Genomic DNA, 6000 nt, shown 5'->3' with positions numbered 1-6000 from the left:
GGGGAAGGAGCCGGAACTTGTGCGGGAGGTTGAGCGCTACCAGTTAGATCTGGTGGGGCTCACCTCTACGCACAGTCTCGGTTCTGGAACCGTACTCCTGGATAGGGGTTGGACTCTGTCCTACTCCGGAGTTGCCCATGGTGTGAGGCGCCGGGCGGGTGTGGGGATACTCACAAGCCCCCGGCTGAGCGCCGCTACGTTGGAGTTTACCCCGGTGGACGAGAGGGTCGCCTCCCTACACCTTCGGGTGATGGGGGGAAAACTCTGACTGTTGTTTGTGCATTCCTGCATGCATGCCTTCTTGGAGACCTTGAATGGGGTCCTGTATGGGGCTCCAGTAGGGGACTCCATAGTTCTGCTGGGGGACTTCAACGCACACGTGGGTGATGATGGAGATACTTGGAGAGGCGTGATTGGGAGAAACGGCCTCCCTGATCTAAATTAGAGTGGTTGTCTGTTGTTGGACTTCTGTGCTAGTCATGGACTTTCTTAGGTGCCTCAAGGGGCGGTAACCCACGAACACCCTGGTGGACACCGGTGGTCAGGGAAGCCGTCCGACTGAAGAAGGAGTCTTTCCGGGATATGCTAACCCGGAGGACTCCGGAGGCAGTTGCAAGGTAACTTTCTTTTAGATCAATGCAAATACAAATCAACTTTCTTTTTAATTATTGCATGTACACAACTTCCTTTTAGATTAATGCATATACACATCAACTGCAACTAGACCTCTGCAAACATGCCTAAGATTCACCCTGAGACTAAAGTTTGGATTATCAAGAGGCTGAAGACCAGATCCACTGCTGATGTGGCAGACACCTTCAATGTGTCTCAGCGTCAAGTACAGAGGATTAAAAAAACATTTGAAGACACTGGAGATGTTTTTGACAAGCCCAGGTCAGGCAGACCCCGCAAGACAACTGCTCGAGAGGACCGTTTGTTGGCTCGAAAATCCAAGGCCAGCCCGTTTTCCACTGCAGCAGAGCTCCACAAGACCTGGTCCCCGGAAGTCCCTGTGTCAACCAGAACAGTTTGTTGGATTCTGTCTCGAAATGGCCTCCTTGGTCGAATCAGTGCCCAGAAGCCAGCACTAAACAAAAGACAATTGAAAAACCGTGTGCTATTTGCCAAGGCCCACAGCCTGCTAAAAGGATGGACGCTGGAGAAGTGGAAGAAAGTGGATTTTTCAGATGAATCTTCTGTTGAATTACACCACAGTTGTCGCAAATATTGCAGGAGACCTACTGGAGCCCGCATGGATCCAAGATTCACCCAGAAAACAGTGAAGTTTGCTGGCGGAAAATCATGGTCTGGGGTTACATCCAGTATGGGGGTGTGCGAGAGATCTGCAGGGTGAAAGGCAACATCAATAGTCTCAAATACCAAGAAATCTTAGCTACCTCTTATATTCCCAACCATAAAAGAGGCCAAATTCTCCAGCAGGATGGTGCTCCATCGCATACTTCCATCTCCACTTCAAAGTTCCTCAAGGCGAAGAAGATCAAGATATGATCCATCCAGATCATCTCTCACCAGACATGAACATCATGGAGCATATGTGGGGTAGGATGAAAGAGGAAGCATGGAAGACCAAACCAAAGAATATTGATGAACTTTGGGAGGCATGCAAGACTGCTTTCCTAGCTATTCCTGATGACTTCATCAATACATTGTATGAATCCTTGCCAAACCGCATGGATGCAGTCCTTCAAGCTCATGGAAGTCATACAAGATATTAAATTTGAATCTCACAGCACCACTATTTAATTTGCTGACATATTTTAGTATTTGCAGTAAATTTGTTCAATTTCTGTATAGGCGACAAAACTTTTGTCTTGCCAAAATTTGACCTTTCTGTCTTGTTTAAATAATAAAGCTTGTTTCAGTGAAACTAATTTATTTCAGTGCATTGAACATCATTTGGGAGGGTTTTAGCTTTTCATATGAGCTATTTCTTACACCAACTGATTAATTAAAAGTCAGGTTAATAGCAGGTGTTTCTACAAAATAGATAAGCGACAAGACTTTTGTCAGGGACTGTATATAAACATATAGCCTATTTATATTGACAGAGACTGGGACTCCAGGTTAATAAGATTCTGACCGAGTAGCAAGATATGAATTCAAGTGTGATTTTGTGAGAAGTCTGTGTATGTTCCAATTTAATTAGATTACATTTTTTTTTTAAATAATGGTAACTCCAGGGAAATTATTTGAAATTTAGTGAGGACTAGATTAGAACTGGATTTAAAGCTAATTGTGGTTTCCAACTTCGGCCCAGGTGTGTCTGTTAAAACACAGACGGAGACAACTTCTCTCTGTTGATTTATTACAATCAATCATCAGTATAAACATGGGGGGGGGCAGCTCTGCTATGAATGTGTGTGTGGTAATAAATGAAATAAACAACATTGTAAAGGCTACCATACACAATGTATAGGAATCATATATGCTAGTAAATAATAACAATAAACCAACTACTAATTACATTATCTTAATGAGCAAGGATGTTCAACAATCGCCATTATATCGAATCAACAGCCAGGTGTATCCTAGCCAACAGTAGAAGAACGTAAACAAGGTAACTTTTAAATGTACCAGAACTACAGACCAATTCAACAACAGGCTTACATGAACTGACAACATCAGTTCTATGACTTACAGTTCTCAAAGACGCACACGATCTCAACTGGTTATCCTCCAGACAGCTAGTCTCTTTTTCTTTTCTCTCACTTTTGTCTCCGTGTGCCGTGCGCGCCTGCTCGTGGTGTGAGGCGCGTGTCCGCGCTATTCTCCGACATGGACTCACAATCACACCTGATAGACAACCTTTAGCACAAAACTAAAGTAACAAGCCAATTTTGTAAAATGTAGGGAGTAGAAAGTACCGATATTGTGGTAAAATGTAAGGAGTAAAAGTAAAAAGTCGCCAAAAAAATAAAGAGTAAAGTAAAAATATCCGCAAAATCTACTTGAGTACAGTAATGAAGTGTTTGTACTTCGTTATTTTGTTAACAAAGCATTTGTACTTCGTTACTTCCCATCTCTGATGACTGTAAAGATGACTATGTACATGGTTTCCAGAACTGTATCTTCTGATAGACATAAGGCTTTGGGTTATCTTTGGGATGCTCTATAGTCCCCTGAAGAAGGATAAATCCCAGAGTTGGCTCACTCCAGATTATTTAAGCAACAAACGTCCCTGGGTGGACTTGAACCACCATCCTTTCGGTTAACAGCCGACTGCGCTGACCTATTGCGCCACAGAGACTGCATATGTCTGATGTTTTTTTTATTTCTGATTCTGATGTAGAGATGGACAAACGACTCAAAAGCATAATACTTCTTGCCGTGACATAACAACAAACAGTAAAAAAAAAGAGGTCGGCGAGATAGAGTTCAAGACCCTTTTTTCAGGACACCCAAACTTTGTCGCTCAATATGGCAGGAATTCTATGCATCCAGGGCCAAATGTTTTACCATTTCATCCACTACGGGCCCCTAAGGAACTTTACATGTGTTGACAATAAAGACGCTCACAAAACGCTGCACTTGGAATTGCGTTTCTCATGCACATTCATGTCCTCTTAAATACAAAGAACTGCTAAGTTCTTTATTCCCAATATCAACTCTTAGACATTAGTTCCAAATGAAAATACTAGTTGTCAGAAGTGGGATTTGAACACACACCTCCAGTGGAGACTGCGACCTGAACGCAGCGCCTTGGGCCGCTCGGCCATCCTGACTGATCCAACAGATCTTCAGTAGGACCTGTCTCAAAAATTATTATATAGTAAATTAAACATGTCATGATATAGTAGGTTCTCAATCATGAGAACCTGCTATATCATGACATGTCTGACGGGGCGCTACCTATACCATCCAAAGACTGAGACTGCAGCAATATGTTCAATGCCCGTATATGTTTAATGTATTCATATTTTCGTTATTTTCACAATGTTTATTCTTCTCATCGGGTAGGATTGAATTTTTCTTAGGCGGCATATTCCCCTGGGCCTGGTGGTATCTGGCTGCACCAGAGCACCTGGGATGTCAGGCTTTAAATCCCCACCTCTGAAAAGTGCCGCTTCTTAGCCGGATTATGTCTGGCCATGTCATAAATAATAGAGGCGAGGCCTCAAAACTGAGAATATAGTGGGGCGTGATATTTAAATTACAATCGTTTCTAGCCGCTGCATTTATCAATGCACGATCATTCTTACGCTCTGATTGGTGTGATACGAACGTTTCATGAATCTCACGTGAAGCCTGTCGTACGTTAGGTTAATAAATGAGGGCCATTAGCTCTAAGGATGTGCTTCAATACATAACTGAAGTGGACCCACTAATGAGTAGCACAATGGTGCAATCTGTTTACCTTGTCATAAGCTAAAGCCTTTTCCCAAGCTAAAAGAAAACAAGGCACTCTTCTGCAAAAGCACAGCTGGGAGTGCTTGAGAGTCCTTTGAGGTGCAGCGTGATTTTAGGCTGAGATGCTTCAGGTGTGTTAAGGTGTGAGCCCAAATAGTCGTTGAGCGACAAAGACAAGACAGCGATCAGGTGATAGAACCGGGGTATTGATGTCCCATCCATGCAACCGATGGATATGATCAAAACCTTTAAACAGTCCAACCACATTACTACAGGATCCTGACAGGGTAGTGGATGTCAATTTTTTAATCTGCCAGAACATGACTTGCCACTTTTTATGGGCTGTCAACAACTTTTCCAGCATTTATATCATGATTCACCTTACCATGGAAATCAGCGTTAGCAGAGGATGGTTTCAATCCATCAACCTCTAGGTCAGAGGCCCAGGACGCTTCCATTGTGCCAATCTGCTGAAATTCACCCCAGATGGGACTTGAACCCACAAATTTACATCTCCAAAGCTCACCAGGTCAGGAGAAATGAAATGAAACAGTAACCTTGACCTTTGACCTCCAAAATCGAAATCAGTTCATCCGCGACTCCTAGTGGTTATGTATGCCAAATTTAAAGGTCTTCCCTCTAGGCGTTCAGGGATATTGCATTCACAAGAATTGGATGGACAGACATGAGGGCAGAGTCACCTTGACATTGAACCTTTGACCTCCAAAATCTCATCAATTGATTTGCGAGTTCAGATGAATGTTTTTGCAAACTTTGAAGAAACACAAACATGGGCGTTGTGATAAGATGGTGCTGTCTATCGTTGTTTCTGAGATCAACAATACCTTCTAAAGTTGAATAGCTATTGCGTACCCGGTAATATTAGAGAAGAGCTCTCGTTGGCACTGTAGGTGGACAATTTAGAAAATTAAGTTACTTTAAACTTTAAACTGTTACATCTCCTCTGAATCACCATCTGCAAATTTCCAAGCCTCGTTGGCATGCCGACCACCATCTACAGGAGGTAAATCACTGGCTAGCTATGCAGGAGTACCTCATACCTTTTACCAAGTTCAGCTGGTTAATAGTTATGGTCAAATGAAGCTTCATTAAGCTTTCTGAACAATGTTCTTCATTTTCTGAACACATTCACTCAGTAGTGTTTTATTATTGGTTGTGCATCTGTGATTGCCCTAGAGGTCTCTCAGTCCAGCACCTCTCCCGCTCACCTTTGTTAGTTTTACACTGTCCAGCATAAATCGCTGACACCATACCTCACACTCATCCATGCATACACCATGCATACATGTATACAACCTTTGCACACAGTCTTTTGTCTCCCCTTTTCATGGGGTCATGACAAAGCATCTAGTGTTGATCTTAGCCTTTGTGTGAGAACATAGGTCTCCACATACATTGTTTTTATTAAGATTGACGACCAAATTGTTAGTTTTTCTGAGATTTTCCCAACCATTGCAATGTCTTTTGTTGCCTCGTTGGCGCAGTAGGCAGCGCGTCAGTCTCATAATCTGAAGGTTGTGAGTTCAACCCTCACACGGGGCAGGTGTTTTAAAAAAACTAAAAAACACTACTGCTGCTAAAAATACAGTGAAAGGTGGTTGAACACAAGCA

The 6000-nt window shown here is 42.8% G+C and overlaps 2 non-coding genes across 2 annotated transcripts; one reads left to right on the top strand and one right to left on the bottom strand.

Moving 5' to 3' along the window:
* Positions 1-3194: 3194 nt before the first annotated feature.
* On the bottom strand, positions 3195-3268 carry trnan-guu (transfer RNA asparagine (anticodon GUU)). The gene has a single exon. It is a non-coding gene; the product is annotated as a tRNA-Asn (tRNA).
* A 2590-nt stretch (positions 3269-5858) lies between these two features.
* On the top strand, positions 5859-5931 carry trnam-cau (transfer RNA methionine (anticodon CAU)). The gene has a single exon. It is a non-coding gene; the product is annotated as a tRNA-Met (tRNA).
* The last annotated feature ends 69 nt before the right edge of the window (positions 5932-6000 follow it).

The sequence above is a fragment of the Etheostoma spectabile genome, unplaced genomic scaffold (genome assembly GCF_008692095.1).
Source record: "Etheostoma spectabile isolate EspeVRDwgs_2016 unplaced genomic scaffold, UIUC_Espe_1.0 scaffold00018492, whole genome shotgun sequence".
NCBI lineage: Eukaryota > Metazoa > Chordata > Actinopteri > Perciformes > Percidae > Etheostoma > Etheostoma spectabile.
Note: the sequence above shows the minus strand (reverse complement) of the source record. Positions and strands in the feature narration are given on the sequence as shown.